General features: G+C 58.2%; 1 protein-coding gene across 1 annotated transcript in view; it reads right to left on the bottom strand.

Annotated features, from left to right (window-relative positions):
• FAM107A (family with sequence similarity 107 member A) overlaps positions 1-8,646 on the bottom strand; it is a 52,311-nt gene extending 43,665 nt beyond the window's left edge. The window contains exon 1 of the mRNA XM_081105460.1: positions 7,791-8,646. The gene's annotated coding sequence lies outside the window, so the exon portion shown is untranslated. The remainder of the gene's footprint in view (positions 1-7,790) is intronic.
• Between the last annotated feature and the right edge of the window lie 6,117 nt (positions 8,647-14,763).

Raw genomic sequence — 14,763 nt, 5'->3', positions numbered from 1 at the left:
CACGGGCTAGTGACTCGACCCAGCAAGGTGGAGATTTATTCTGGCTTGAGACGCACAGTTTCATCCTGACATTTGAAAAACAAGTCACCGAGAACGTGGCTGAGGAGCCAGATGTATCTGGGCTCCAGCCCCAGCCCTGGTACTCGCTGACTGTGGCCTTGGGCGGTGAACTCAGCCTCTCTGTCTGGGTTTTTGCGTTGGCGAATGGGGACTTCCTACCTCTGAGGCTGGGTTTGTGGTGGGGTTTCTGTGGGGGTTCAGTTATTGGAAAGCATTCTCCTTATTTTTTTAAATGTTTTTTAAAAATTGATTGTGGGGAGTGGCGGAGGGGGGCGGAGATAGAAACATCGATGAAAGAGCAACAGCGATCAGCTACCTCCTGCATGCCTCCTGTGTGTGCCCTGACTGGGAATCAAACCTGGGACCTCTTGGTTCATGGGTTAATGCTCAGCCATTGAGCTATCCTAGCTGGGCAGGAAGGCATTCTTATCTTTAAGAAGTGCCCATTTTACAGATGAGGGCAGAGGCCTGAGAAGAATTGGCTGCTTAAGCTTCTGAACCATTTGGGAGGTTTCCGTCCCTCTTGTGGGTGTAGGCCACGGCTGGGCTGTGCTGCGTGAAGTCTCTGCAGCCCGAGGTGTGGGCTGGAGGAGTCTGAAGGCTGCCCTGCATTAACTCAGTGATCGCTCCAGACTCCATTACAACCATGTGTGTGTGGTCAGCAGGTGGGAATTTGGGTCAAAGCCTGAAAGCTATGGGAAGGCAGGAGGGGCGTGTGGATAAAGGACACCCTTCCCCCAGCCGGAGGCCCTGTGGGGGCCCTCGCACGAGCGTGGTCTTTAACTCCACCCCATGTTACTTCCCGGGCGCCCAGCCCGCCTTTCTCTTGCTTCTTCTTCCTGAACTTCCTGAGCACCTACTGTGTGCTGGGTACAGGGACACATGGTGGGCCAAAAGGCAAACGCAGTCTCTCCTCCCTCATGGGTAAGTCACAGAATTACAGACGAAATTACAGCTGTGGTCGGAGTGGTGGAGCCTATTGAGATCATCATGGGATTTGCCCTCGTCGGGGGAACTCAGGGTGCGAGGTGGTGCCCTGGGGTCCCTGAGGGAGCCTTACCGCTTCTGATCTCTCCGCCCCTTCCCAGCGCCCCTGGTAATCTGCAGGCCCAGTGAGACCTGAGGCTAGTTCTGCAAACGCACCTCTGAGACCAGCGTGCCCCCTCTCCCCGGACCGAAGCCCCTCCCCCGTGGAGCTATTTGAGATCCACTCAGGAAGGTTTCCTAGAGGTGCCAGCTGAGCCGGCTTCTGTCTTCTTTTCTCTCCTCTGATTTCTTTTCCTCCCCAGCCAGGCTTCCAGCCATAAGGATGGAGAGAAGCTTTTTTTGGAAGAGATGGTTGCAGGGAGTAAGTGATGCCATTATCTGCTTACAGAGCAGCCTTTCTTCCTCTGGGCAGACCTGGCCAGCACCTGCTCCAAGGCTCCCCCGGGGGAGGTGCCCGGACTCCCACCTGCTCACCCTCCGCCACTGCTTTGTGCAGGGCCTGAGCGGTCCGCGTGCTTGAGGCAGCCCCGGGGCACCCAACTCCTGGACCAACCTCGGGGAGGCCACTGGCGGAGGAGAAGGAAAGCCCACCCCGTGGCCTCGGGGGCGGGAAAGCGGCCCTTTCCTGCTTCCAAAGGCCCCTCTGCCTGCCCTCGGATACCCGCTCAGCTGCTGCCGGCACCCCTGCAGCTCTCCAACCCCACCCCTGTCCCTGGCTTCCCCGGGGGAGACATTGCAACTCCGACTTCTCCCAGGGTTTCTGGCCAGCTGTTCTGAGGGTGGGTGAATGAGGTGGGGGGACAGCTCACACTGAAGGGAAAGACAGTGTCTACCGATTGGCTGGCACTAACGACCCGGGCCTGGGACCCCTGCCCTCGAAAATGGGCTCAGAAGGATCTGGTGCTTGGACTAATCCCCTGTGGCCGCTGTCTTATGATCCGTAATAACTTCTGCACAAGGGGCCCCGTCTTTTCATTCTGCACTGAGTCCTGCTTGGACAAAGGGACAAGGTCAGTGCCCTGAACTCCATCTCTGCCCCCAGCTGCAAGGTCTGGAAAGGGGCCCGCCTGCTCCCCAAATCAACTGCAGTTTGTCGCTTCTACCAGGGCTGGGAATCGTTTCCCCAAACCCCTCAGCTCCCATGCGGGGAAAGTGAGACCCAGGGAGAGAAGAAGGTGTCCAGGGTGCGCCAGGCACTTCCTCACTGCAGCCTGACACCATCACGCCAACTCGGTGCTCATTTCACCCCCATTTACAGACGAGAAGCCGGGCATGGACCCCAGGGAGTGAAGGCAGAGCCTCAGTCCCACCCAGGCCTCCGCCCTGGCCCGTGCTTTCCTGGAACCCGAGCCCGACACGTGGGTCACAGCTGCCTCCTCTGTGGAATGGGGCCGGGGGGTGGGGGGGGCGGTGTGGGAGGCTCTGGGATAAGGATGCAACGTGCCTGCCTGGGTGAGTGCCCACTGGCCGGGTAGATGTCAGTGCAGCTTCGGCTCGGCCACGTCCTCGCTGGTGCCTGCTGAGCCTCAGTGACCTGGTCTGTAAAATGGGGATGAGAGCAGCAGCCTCCTCCTGGGGCCTCTGTGGGGACGGTGAGGAAAGTAGGTGGAGTGTGGAGCTCAGTGCCAGGTGGGGCGAGGCCTCTGCCCCGAGGCCCAGAGCAGGCAGGGAGGGCAGAGGGCTCAGCCATGATATGGACATGGGGTGGTAGCCTCTACCTCGCTGGGGTGCCTGGAGGGAAAGCAGGTGAAAACACCTGGCTTAGTGGCTGCCAAGGGGGGTGCTCATTAGCTGAGACCGCCCCCCCGCATTTCTCACACCTTGTGACGGAATATCTGTTAGCTGTGCGGTCAGAGCCCAGGACACACCTGGTCCAGGAACACTTACAGGAGCAGGTGGGCGGCCCCGGGCCTGGGACTCAGGGACCTACTGGACTGTGGGTAGGCGTTGGGGGGTGGGCAGTCTAGGGGCACCTGGTGTGAGTAAAGACTGGGAGGCTGAGTGAGACGGGGAGACGGGGCTCAGGGAGGGGCCTGAGCTCTGCTGTTGTCGGGGGTGAGGGGGGTCCCGACAACCTTCTCCTCTTGTCCCCAAGCCTCCTGTTCCAGGCCCTTTGGGAACCCAGCTGAGGAGTGGGGTGCTTGGCCCCAGCTCCCCTTGGAGAAGCAGTCTGAGGGGGTGGGCAGGGCTCAGTCCATGGCGGGGCGAGCCTCCTATCGAGGTCCTCACGCCCCACTGAGCTGGGTGCCAGCCAGCGGGAACACCCATCATCGGGGCTCACCGTTCGGAGGGCCAGCAGGGCCCGGCCATTTGTGCGCCTCCAGGGCTCTGTAAGGACACGCTCCCCGGCCATTTCATTCATCACACTTGGCCACCTCTCCCGTAGGTCTTCCCGTCTGTTTCAGCCAGGGGACGTTCTGCTAATGAAGACGGATGCAAAGCGATGACGTCTTGACAAACAGCAGGCAGAACACAGGGTTGGTTCAGGGAGATAAGACAGCTGCCTCTGGGGCCCCGCCAGCCCCCTTGCGGCGGAAAGGCCACCTTCAGCGTCCAGAGCAGCACTAAGTCTCCCCCACGGTCCCCGGGCGCCTTCCTCGTCCCAGTGCGGAAGGCGAAGTCATCCTCCCACTTGACAGAGGGGAGACTGAGGCTCAGAGAGGTTAAGCAAGTTGCCCAAAAAGGGGTCCCAGACGGGACTTGGCCACTGTTCTGCCTGCTCCGGAGCCCCCTTTCCCGAGCGCCGGCACTGAAGCGCATTGGCTGAGAGGTCGGCTCTTTAGACGGCACTCCAGCTGCGTGGCCCTGGCCTCTTGACCATTCTCTCCAGGCCTCGGGTCGTTTGGGTAATAAAAGCACCCACCTCCAAGAGCTGCTGGAAGATTCAATCAGAGGATGAGTGCAAAAGCTGGCGTCAGGGTATGACTTAGTATCTCTTTTGGTATCAACCTCTTTAAGGCTGGAATTAAGGTCATGGCCTGGGGTGCTGAACTTAGGCAGGAATCGCCTATGGAAGCTTGGCCTGTCCCCTTCCCCGGGGAGAGACACTGGCTGCTGATGGGGCTGGGGACACAGCACCCAGACCCTGCGGTCTCTGAATGTTCAGCTCGTGTCTGAGGCCCAGGGGAGCTGCTTTTCCTAGTCCCATTGTGCCCAAGGAGCTGTGGCCCCGCTGGGTGAGGCAAGAGCTCGAAACAGGCTCTATCTAGGACATGCTGCTGCACTCCTTTCTCTGGTATCAACACGTGCCCACTGGCCAATGTTTGCAGCTTCAGGAATATTCCAGACAGAGACATTGTTTCCACGTATGGAACATATCTTCATTTGATTGTTGCAAAAATCATGAGAGCGGTCAGGGTGCCACTTTGCAGATTAAAAAATGCCACATCCAAAGGAAGTTAACAGGATGAATAGAAGCAACAATGTCTGTGTTTCGATTTCTGGCCTTTTACTCTTTCTCCCACACCCTCAAACTTCTCAAGTTCTTTCCATTCCCTCTGTACGCACCTTGGTCCGAGGCACGACCCCCTCTCTCCTAGGACGGGGCATTATGGTTACAAGTCCAGCATCCAGCCTACCCCTCCCATGGAACAGTAGCCCTGCCATTGGGGAATTGACCTCCAGCTTCAAGGGGGGCTCTGGTCCCACAGTCCCACTTCCATCCTTTGCCATTGACAGGTTCAGGGTTCCAGGCAAAGCCAGTGGCCCCAGGGGGCAAGTCAGGAATGAGAGTATGACTTAATTTGAGCCAAGGAAATTCAGGGGAACCTTGGCTGGGGGCTTCTGGGAGAAGTCCTGGAGACATTACTGAGCCACTGGATTTCCAGTTAGAGAACGCAGTACATTTCCTTATTGTTTAAGCTAGCTGGAGCTGGGTTTCCTTTCCTCAGAGTGGACAACGTCCTAAACAAACATCTGAGTTATGGGATTTCCACAGCCTTCTCCTACCTGGAGTCCTCACACACAGTCCCTACTCGACTGGCCAGCCACCCCTGTCTCCACTATGACGATCATTATTTGCTTATGGTCAGTCTCTCCAACCAGTAGGGAAGGCGGTGAGGCAGGGACCTTGCTTCTCCACCCTTGGGCCAGCTCTCAGCACAGGGTGGCACGTACTCAGCGTTTTTTTTTGTTTTTCGGTGGGAGGGTGGAGTGGGAGCAAACGAGGATTTGGCAGACAGAGTGATGTACCGGGAGAAAGTGCCTTGGTGGACACGGGTCATCTCCACGGCCAGCTTGGTTCTGCCCTTCACGGTGCTGAGGAAGGAGACCACTGCCTTCCCGTCTGCTTCTGCAGTTTGGCCTGGGGCTGCCAGGCATTGTGGAAATGCCCTGGCCCAGGCTGCATGGCCCTGGGCAAGTCCTTCCTCTCCCTGGGCCTCAATCTTCCCATCTGTATAATGGGGAGGGGATTGGACCCTATCACCGAGGGTTTTCCAGAGCTTTTATTTTATGACTCTGATTAAGCTGTACTGTGGGATGGGGTCCGAGGACAGTAGAGTGAGCTTTATAGGACAAGCTACCGGGAGGATAAGTGATTGGGAGCTGGCATTCTGTTCCACGCAGCCAGGCCTGTCACAGACATACCCAGCTGCCGCCTCCAGAAATCCGGAGAGAGATGGGCATGGTGGGGGGTTGGGTAGGGGAGGTCCATGGGTAGGGGAGCTGAGGGGGCCTGGCCTGGGCTTGCTCACAGCTCTTCTCTGCATTGGCTCCACCACTGACTAGCTTTTTCATCTGCCACTGGGGTGATATTGATACCCTCACGGCCCAAATAGCAGTGGTGAGCTCAGGGGAGCGTGCAGTTGTGAGAGGATCACATTCGGGGAAGGACAACATTGACTGGGCGCCCGTTCTGCTCCAGGCATGACGCCATTTAAGTTTTGCAGCACGCTGGTGAGGACTATTATCTTTAGCTTATGAGGCAGAGGTTCAGAGAGGTACAGCGACTTGTCCAAGGTCACAGAGGATGCGGAGGAACTGAGTAGGGCCTGCCTGACCCTAAGCCCATGTTCTCAATCACAGTGCCCTGCTCCCCCCGGGAGGGCTTCTCCCTGAATGCCGGGGGCGGGACGGGGCCAGGGTAGGCCTGGCTCTCCCCCTGGGGGCTAGTTCTGACTGACGGGGGAGCCTCGGGATGCTGTGTGGAGAAGGATTCTGAGGCTGTCAGGACGCAGTGGGAAAGGGTACCGGGACTGGTTTGTGATGTCTGCCATGGTGAGGGAAGTGGGAGAGGGAGTGCATGAGACGCATTTTGCTATTTCTGGGTTAGACCTTGTTAGGGTCTTTCCTAGACCCAGGAAGCTGCTCTCCAAGGTGACCCTCTCCCCACATTCATGTTCAGCAGAGCTAGGATCTGGAGACTGAGCTCATTCCCCCGGGGAGAGGGAGAGCAGGAAGAGTGGATCGGTCGGGGCAGGGCTGGGCCTCCCGTGGGGCTGGATGCCCCACACTGGCCCCTGTAGGCAGCAGGGGGCATTGTGAGGCAGGGAGTGAGTCCCAGGACATTAAGCTTTGAGGAGAGTGACTTTGGTGGCTGCTGAGGGAGCAGGAGCAGAGATAGCACTAGGAGACCCCTGGCTGTTATCTGGCCGCCACCCTCACTTTGCAAATGGGGAAGTGAGGTCCAGAGAGCTTCCTCCATGGGGGCCTTGATGCGTTCCACTTCAAGTTTAAAAAAATGTGGGGTGCTCTGGGTTGGCGGAAAGTTTGGACTCAAGAAGAACGGGGCCAAGAGCCTGCCTCCCCCCCCTTCTCGCCTCCTGCTCCCCCCTCCCCTGAGCAGTTCCCCAACTTTAATGTACCAGGTCATCGTGGGTTGTTTGAAGCGAGAGCCCTGTTTCCTGGGGCCCTTGGGGTGTCGGGCATCATCTCATTGAGTCTCCCAGGAGGTGGGACCAGCCCCACTTACAGAGGGTTCAGGTCCTCACCACAGCAGGCGGGTGGAGGAGCTGGGACCAGGGCGGCCTGCCCACACCGCTGGGGCCCCTGTGAGCCGTGAGCATGAATGAGAATCCCTGGAGAGCTGACCCCGGAGGTCTGGGTCAGGCCCTCCCACACCATCTCTAGTGCTGGCCCGGGGCGTCTGCCCACCACATTCTCATAACCACAGCGAGAGCCCGGCTTTAAAGGTGCTGGATAATGATCTCAAAGCATTCTACCAACAACAGAGCACAGTGCACACTGAGCCCACCACGCGCCAGGCACTGTTTCAGACACTTTGCATATTTCAATTCATTTAATTCTCACTGCGAGCCTCTGAGGCAGTGACTGCCATTTCCCCCACCTGACAGAGGAGGGAGGGAGTTACCGAAAGCTTCAACAACTTGCCCACGGCCCTATATCTGGTAACAACCGGTTAGCCAACTGACGATAAGGATCCTATTTTTTATCTTGCCCCTGCATTCACCGGTACCAACAGGCCCTGGGACATGGGGAGGGGGCCAGGCACCCGTGTGCAGGGAGGCAGAGCCATGCTCACGGGTCCTGAGTAAGAGCGGGGTGCTGAGGGATCAGCCAGCCCCCAGGTCAGTTCGAGGTGGAAAGACCAGTCACCAGCCTTGCCCTGAGCCCCAGCCAGGTTTCTAGATGCAAATCTCGGGCGGCGAGCTCAGGGAGGGGGTGGGTGGGCAGTGCCTGGCTGAGGCTCTGAGGAGCTGGCAGGTGGGGTGTGAGGCTGCCACCTGGCAGATCTGGTCTCCCTTCCCGTGTCCAGGGCCCCAAAGGACCCTCAAAGCTCCTACCTTCTTCCCCTGGGTTGCTCCCATGGCACGAAGTGGGCACCAGGCCTGGGTGGGCCTCGGGGGCCAGGCTGGGGGTGGTCCTGCTGGTGCTGAGCTCAGGAGCTGGGGCCTGAGGGGTTCCCTGGGCCAGGGCCCCCTGGCCTCTCGTGGATCATGCTCCTTGGGCACAGCGGTGCCTCACAGCTGCTCCAGGGCCTGCAGCTCCTCAGACGGGCTCAGGGCGATTGGCCTTGACAGAGGGCCTGGTGTCCCGAGGCGGCCCACATGCCCTCCTGGGGGTTCTGTGGTCGTCACCACCAGCCCCCGGCCTCTCTCAGGAAGGAAACGGAGGCCGCTGGGGTTGGGGAGAAGCAAGCAGTCCTCTCACACTGCAGCCGGCAGCTCTGGGCAGCGGGTGACATCTGGCCGGCCCAGCGGGCAGGACTTGGCCTTCTTGCAGGCTGGGCACCGCTCACCCAGACGGCGGAGGCTGCGTGGGGCGCCGGGGCACGGGCTGGGCGGCCTGCGTGGGGCTGTGAGGCTCAGGCGAAACAGCCCATTAGTAACAGATGGAAATCACTTGTGGCCGGGCTGTCCCAGGCAGACGCTCTGAGGGCCGAGCGCTCCATTCAGGACAGTGGCCAGCGGGGTGGGCTGCGTGCAGGCAGGGACATATCTGGAGGCCAGATTCCAGGCCAGGGGACAAGTTCTCAGAGTCCCCCCTGGAAGTCCCCTCCTCCGCCCTCGCCAGCCCCTTCCTTCTCCCTCGTCAACACGGGGCGAGATCAAGGCTGGAAGCCCATTGGTCGCAGCTGTTTCTCACTGTGGTGTGGGCCAGGGCGCATGACTGAGCCTGTTTGACCTCCATCTGCGTGTGGGGTCAGATCATCAACCGCACAGCGTGGCTCTGGGGCTGGAGGGGAGGGCGTGTGTAGCAGACGCCATTGTTTTGTTAGAGCATAAATTGGATCATGTTATTCCCTGTTTTGTAACCTTCCTCTTGGCCACAGAGGCATAGGATGGCCCCACCCTCAGGGCTGTGAGGATGAAATGAGGCAAATCATGTGACTCTGCACAGAGCCCGGACACCAGCAGTTCCCATAGGAGTCAGGTGCTGCTGTGATGAAGCTGTTAATAACAGTGGTGGTAAATCCGCGGCCCAAGGCAAGCCCAAGGGAACCAACCCACTCAGCACAACACTTTCCCAAGAGCTGGGCGGGTCGGGGGAGACTTGAGCTTCCCTTCCTTCTGGCCCAGGGCCTGGTCCAGGGGGGTCGCGAGGACTGTGAAATGGGCGTTGGTGGTAGAGATAAGGGCAGGCACACCAGCTCCGGCTCTGCCCGTGCCCCAGGGGTCACCAGGTGTTCTCGGCGCACACAGAATCGCCCTGCGACCTCATTCCCGCCACCTCTTTCCCTGATAGCTCCCGGGTCATACCACCTGGCCCCTCACCGCAGGCCCTTTGCACTTGCGGTTCTCCCTGCCATCTCTCTCCCGGGACTCCATCTTTTAAAAATTGCATAATTCTTTCCTTTCTAAGCTTCAGGCTCGATGCTCACCTCCTCAGAGAAGCTTTCCCTGACCCCCAGTGCAAAGCAGCTCCCCAGACTTTCTGTTTATTGTTTTTTTCATAGATTTATCAGCAACTGAAATGATATCTTTTCTGTTTCCTGTTTCTCTCCCCCACCTGCCGTGGCAGCTCCACAAAGACTGGGACTGGTCTGACTTGTTCCTCAGGTTACCCCTGGGTCTAGAATAGTGGCTGGCACACAGCCATCGCTCCGTAAACACCGTGGAGCGGATGGGAAACGATGGAGGATTAAATAAAACAGCCGAAGCATGGAGAGTGCCTAACACAGCCCTGGCTCATCGCAAGTGCTCCCTGCACAGCCATGACTACTGCTGTTGTTATTGTTGTTGCTGTGCGTCCCTCCACACCCGCGTCCCCTCCAGCCAAGCAAAAGCGTGGCTCCTTCCTTCTGCCCCTTCTCCCGGTCCAGCCCCTGCTGCTGCTGCGCCCTGTCCTTTCCTTCTGTTCCAGTCATGGCTGGGGCCCAGCCTTGATTTCCCGTAGTAAGAAGAGCACCCCCCCCCAGTAGTCAAGGGCAATGACTGAATGGGCAGTCAGACCAGCAGTAAACATGCCGCAAGTCAACCTGAAGGTCCAGCCCCTTTGGCAGCCATCCCAAAAGTACCCACCAGCTTGGCTCTTGGTGGGGTGGGAGGAGTTAAAAGGAATTTCATATTTATTAAGCCCTCCACCCCCGCATCTGCTTGGAGTCCTGCTGAAATATGACTTCTGAGCTGCACGGAAAGCCTGGTTGACTGGGGGCCTCCATTGGCTGAAAGTCTGAAGCCTGGCTCTTGGCGAGATGTGGGTCCGAAATGCAACATTGGACTTGACGCCACGGGCGGGAAAAGTGGGGTGGCGGTCTCGGAGCCTCGTCTAGGGCCTGGCACGGAGTTGGTGGTGAAGGGTCCAGGATCAGGTGTTCCAGGTCCAGCTCTGCCCTGTCTCACCGTGTGGCCCACGCACAGCTCTTCGCCTCTTTTTCCCCATCTGCAAAATGGGGATAAACAACGGCTCCTTCTTGACCCATGACTTGGTAGAAGGAAGCCAGCTTGAGAGATGTGGGAGGGGTTTGAAGAGGAGATCCAAATCTCTCAATGATGTTCCCTCCCCACCTCTCCCAAAGCAGTGATGGTGGGTGCTTTGATTCTGTCTTTAAAAAAAAAATTGGGGCCGAAACCGGTTTGGCTCAGTGGATAGAGCGTCAGCCTGCGGACTGAAAGGTCCCAGGTTCGATTCCGGTCAAGGGCATGTACCTGGGTTGCGGGCACATCCCCAGTGGGAGATGTGCAGGAGGCAGCTGATCGATGTTTCTCTCTCATCGATGTTTCTAACTCTCTATCTCTCTCCCTTCCTCTCTGTAAAAAAATCAATAAAATACATATAAAAAAAATTAAAAAAAAATTGGGGGGTGACATTGGTCAACATGATCATATAAGTTTCAGGTGTGTGTTTCTATGTTATAAGATCTGTATATTGCACTGTGTGCACTGAGAATGTTGATTCAAAGGTTCTGAGCAATTTTCAAATGTCTTCAGCGGCATTCAGGAGGAAGAGGAGGAAGGACAGGGGGAGAAGGAGGAGGTGGTGGTTGGGGTCAATGCTCACCTCAGAATAGTTTTAGGGAAGGGTTTCTGAAAAGTCTGTTTCCTGGAGTGATGGAGATCGACTGGAATGCCAATCCTTATTCTGAGGCTCCTTGGCTGTGTGACTTTGGACAAGTGACTTGACCTCTCTGAGCCTCATTTTCCTCATGTATAAAGGGGATAACAATGGCCCCCAAGCCCACGGGGCTGTGAGGATGAAATGAAGTAATTCATGTAAAACTCTGCATAGAGAATGTTTGGACAACAGCAATGCTCCATAGAAGTCAGGTGCTGCTGTTACGATGCTGTTAATAACAGTGATGTAAACCCTCTGTCCATTGGCAAGTCCATTAAGCACAAAACCTTTCCTAAGAACTGGTGGGCGGGGAAACCTGGCCGCCCTTCCCTTTCTATCTTGGGCTCCCACCTAGTGGCAAGGTCTAGAACTACAGCCACTGGGAAGCGCTTGCTGTGTGAGAACCCTCCCCGCCCATCCTCACGCCCCTGGCAGACAGCAAAGGCATGTTGACCAGGAGGGCAGGGAAATACTAGCCCCACATTCTGAGACCATGGGCAGCTTGTAGAGATTCCAGATGATGACATGTCCACCCTGATGATGAGAAAATCATTCCACAAGTCTTGCCCATTTCACTTCCTGAATATCCTTAGGGCTGGTCCTTTTTTGTCCATCCCCATGCCATCTCCTAGTCCCTGCCACCTCCCTGTCCCCCTGGGTAAGGCCAGCCTCCTCCCTGGCCTTCCTGCCTCTACTACCTCTACCCACAGCAGCCAGGAGGGACTTAAAAAAATGCAAATCTGATCATGCTGTTCCCCAGTTTAAATCTCTGTATCTCTGTGGCCCCTGGACTAAGTCCAAGCTCCTTTTCCCAGCCCACAAGGCCTTTCAGGCTCTCATTCCTGCCCACTCGGCCCTTATCACCTGCCCTCTGCCCTTCCAGGCCTTGTTCATGCTGTTCCCTTGCCTGGCACACTCCTCCTTCCCCTCTTTGCCAGGCGAACTCCTCTGCATTCCCGAAGCTTCCTCCAGGACGCCTTCCCTGATTCTGCAGTCCTTCTCCCAATGTGGCCCTTCCCAAGCCAGGCTGCTTTTGGTCTGCTCTCCCCACCCCAGACCACGAGCAGGGACTGTGCCCGGGTATCCTCACTGCAGTGTCTCCAGTGCCACCTAGTTGCTGACACGTAGCAGGTGAGGAACAACAGAGGTGTGAGGAAACTGGCTCAATGACACAGACAGCTCTCTGCAGCCATTTTCTTGGGCTCTGACCTGCCCCAACCTGAGCAATGGGGGGGTCCCTGTAGGGCCCTGGGAACTATGTTGAGTCTGGCAGATGTTGGCCACTTTGCATGCCCAGGGGGCTGGTTCTAGCATGCTGCCTCCCCGGTGGGCTCTGGTGGTGCCGCTGACGGCCTGTTGGGCTCCTTTTCCGTAACCCACTAGGAGGATGACCACAGAGCGTGCCGCGGGCGGGGTGGGGTGGTGCATGGCCGGCGTCTCGGCCTCGTGCTCCCAGTGAGCAGCAGCAGGTGCCTCCCACCGGCTCTGCGACAGGCGCAGCTCCCTGGCTCTGAGCTTTTTCCCATGGAGAGCTGGCTTTCAGAGGCAGTTCCTGCAGACCCGTGGTCCCGTCTCCTAGCCCAGGCCCAGGCCCAGGCCCAGGCCCAGGCTCAGACCCAGTCAGGGGCCATGCCCACGGCCTTTCTTAGGATGGGTCCCCAGAAGCCAGCTCCAGGAAGAGGATTCTTGGGAAGTGACTTATTTAGGACTGGCCCCTGGGGACATGGGTAAGGGAGCGGGCAGCAGGATTGGGAAGGGGAAGCAACAAGCAAAGGGGAGCTTGCAGGCAAAGTGCCAGCTTCTGTCTGGTCCCAGGAGGTACTGTGCTGTGCATAGAAGTCAGTTTCATGGGGTATTCTTGCTCATGAAGAAAAGAATTCAAACATACAGCGGTGGTTTATGGTGATAAACTTCCTGCCACCTCCATTCCAGAGCAGGTGTCTGGTCAGAAGTTTTCTATTTATTTCTATTTTTTGACAACGTTTGGTGATGTGGCTATTTTATCAGTTTCTTGAACCCCTGAGAAACGGATATAATCCCCCATTTACCAAAGGGGGAACTGGCTCAGGGCGGAGACATGACCTGCTTACGCCAGCAGGCGGCAGAGACGGGGCCAAGCCAGCCGGCCCAGCTGTGGTGGGCGACTGCAGATGAGGATAAGTGGGTCAGCTGAGAGGAAAGGAGGGGCTCGGTCAGGGGTCAGCTTCCTCAGTGAGTCCTGGGGGCCGGGAAGGAAGGTGTTGGGGTTCAGTGGAAGCCCCTTGTCAGGACCTAGGGTCCAATGTGGGCGGGGGCCTGGCCACTTGGGACCACATGGGAGGAATGGAGCACATTTGTTTGCTTAAAAAGCTGCAAGTACGACATTGGATATTGACGTGGTGTCTGTGTGAGTAGTTGGCTGGGGCTGCCAGCAGCCTCTCCACCCCTTCTAATCCCGGAGGGCGGGAGGGGGGCCTATGGAGCTGCCCGGGTGGCTGGCTGGGCGCCTTCCTCAGCCAATCCTGCTCAAGCCACCATCTGGCTTTTAACCTTGATCGTGACCCCACTGCACCTGCAGCCCATGTCCCGCCCACCATGGCCCTGTCAAAGCCTCCCACACCCGTCCTTCTCCACCCCAGGTCCCCTCAGCACATCTGAAGCCGGTCTGTCCCCAGGGCTGGGGAGTTGTGAGCCACACCAAGGGGGTGTGGGACTTCACTTCTGTCCCCAGGGCTGGGAGCTGGGAGCCCACACCGGGGGGTGGGGGTGTGGGACTTCACTTCTGTCCCCAGGGCTGGGAGCTGGGAGCCCACACCGGGGGGTGGGGGTGTGGGACTTCACTTCTGTCCCCAGGGCTGGGAGCTGGGAGCCCACACCGGGGGGTGGGGGTGTGGGACTTCACTTCTGTCCCCAGGGCTGGGAGCTGGGAGCCCACACCGGGGGGTGGGGGTGTGGGACTTCACTTCTGTCCCCAGGGCTGGGAGCTGGGAGCCCACCCCTATGGGCGCAGGACTTCAGCTTCTGCGGGGCCACTGCTCGGGGTTTTCACTTCAGGGTGGGCATCTCCACCAGCCTTGCAGTCTTCCTGCCACACATGCCAGGAGCCCGAGTGCCAGAGCTTTCTGCTCCCAGGACTTGGCGTAGGGCCCCTGGCCCTTCTCAGAGACCCCAGGGGGGAAAGCACCGTATCGCGTCGGTCTCGTCGCTTCAGTGGGCGCCAGTGGCTGGCGTTGGCAGCTCTGGGCCAAGGACTGTCTGTGAAGCTGAGATGACCACGGGCACTAGCAGCCCTCCAATGGTGACGGCGGGGGGGTGGGGGTGGGGGTGGGGGTGGGGGCATAGGACCCCGGCTCCCGACGCTCACGAAGAGATCTCCGGGGTGTGCCCCTGGGGTTCGCTCCACTCTCTCCCACACAGTCTTTACGGGCTCCTTCTCTTCTGTTTTCTAGAATCACTTTCTAAATAACCTAAGGGCTGCGCCTGGGTACTTGGCGAAGACAGCAGGGACGCCCCCCCCCCCAGGCCTGCCTTCCAGGCGCCTGCCAGATCCCCCTCCCTGTCCTCTCCCTCTCATTCCAACAGCAGGTGCATGTTCTCGGCGCCCGGCCCTTGGCTCTGTTCCTGGGGGTCTCACACCCTCTGCTGGGATCCACGGCATCTTTCACGCCTAAACGGAGATCCCTCTGCCACCGACCTCCGTCCTGCCTGCAGACCAGGTCCCGGAGGCTGTCACCACCTGTCTGAACGTGGAGCCCAAGTAACCCCAATCGAGACCATTTCCAT

The sequence above is a fragment of the Myotis nattereri genome (assembly GCF_964212035.1).
Source record: "Myotis nattereri genome assembly, chromosome: 14".
Taxonomy (NCBI): Eukaryota; Metazoa; Chordata; class Mammalia; order Chiroptera; family Vespertilionidae; genus Myotis; species Myotis nattereri.
The sequence above is the reverse complement of the archived record's forward strand: the minus strand, read 5'-3'. Positions and strand labels throughout refer to the sequence as shown.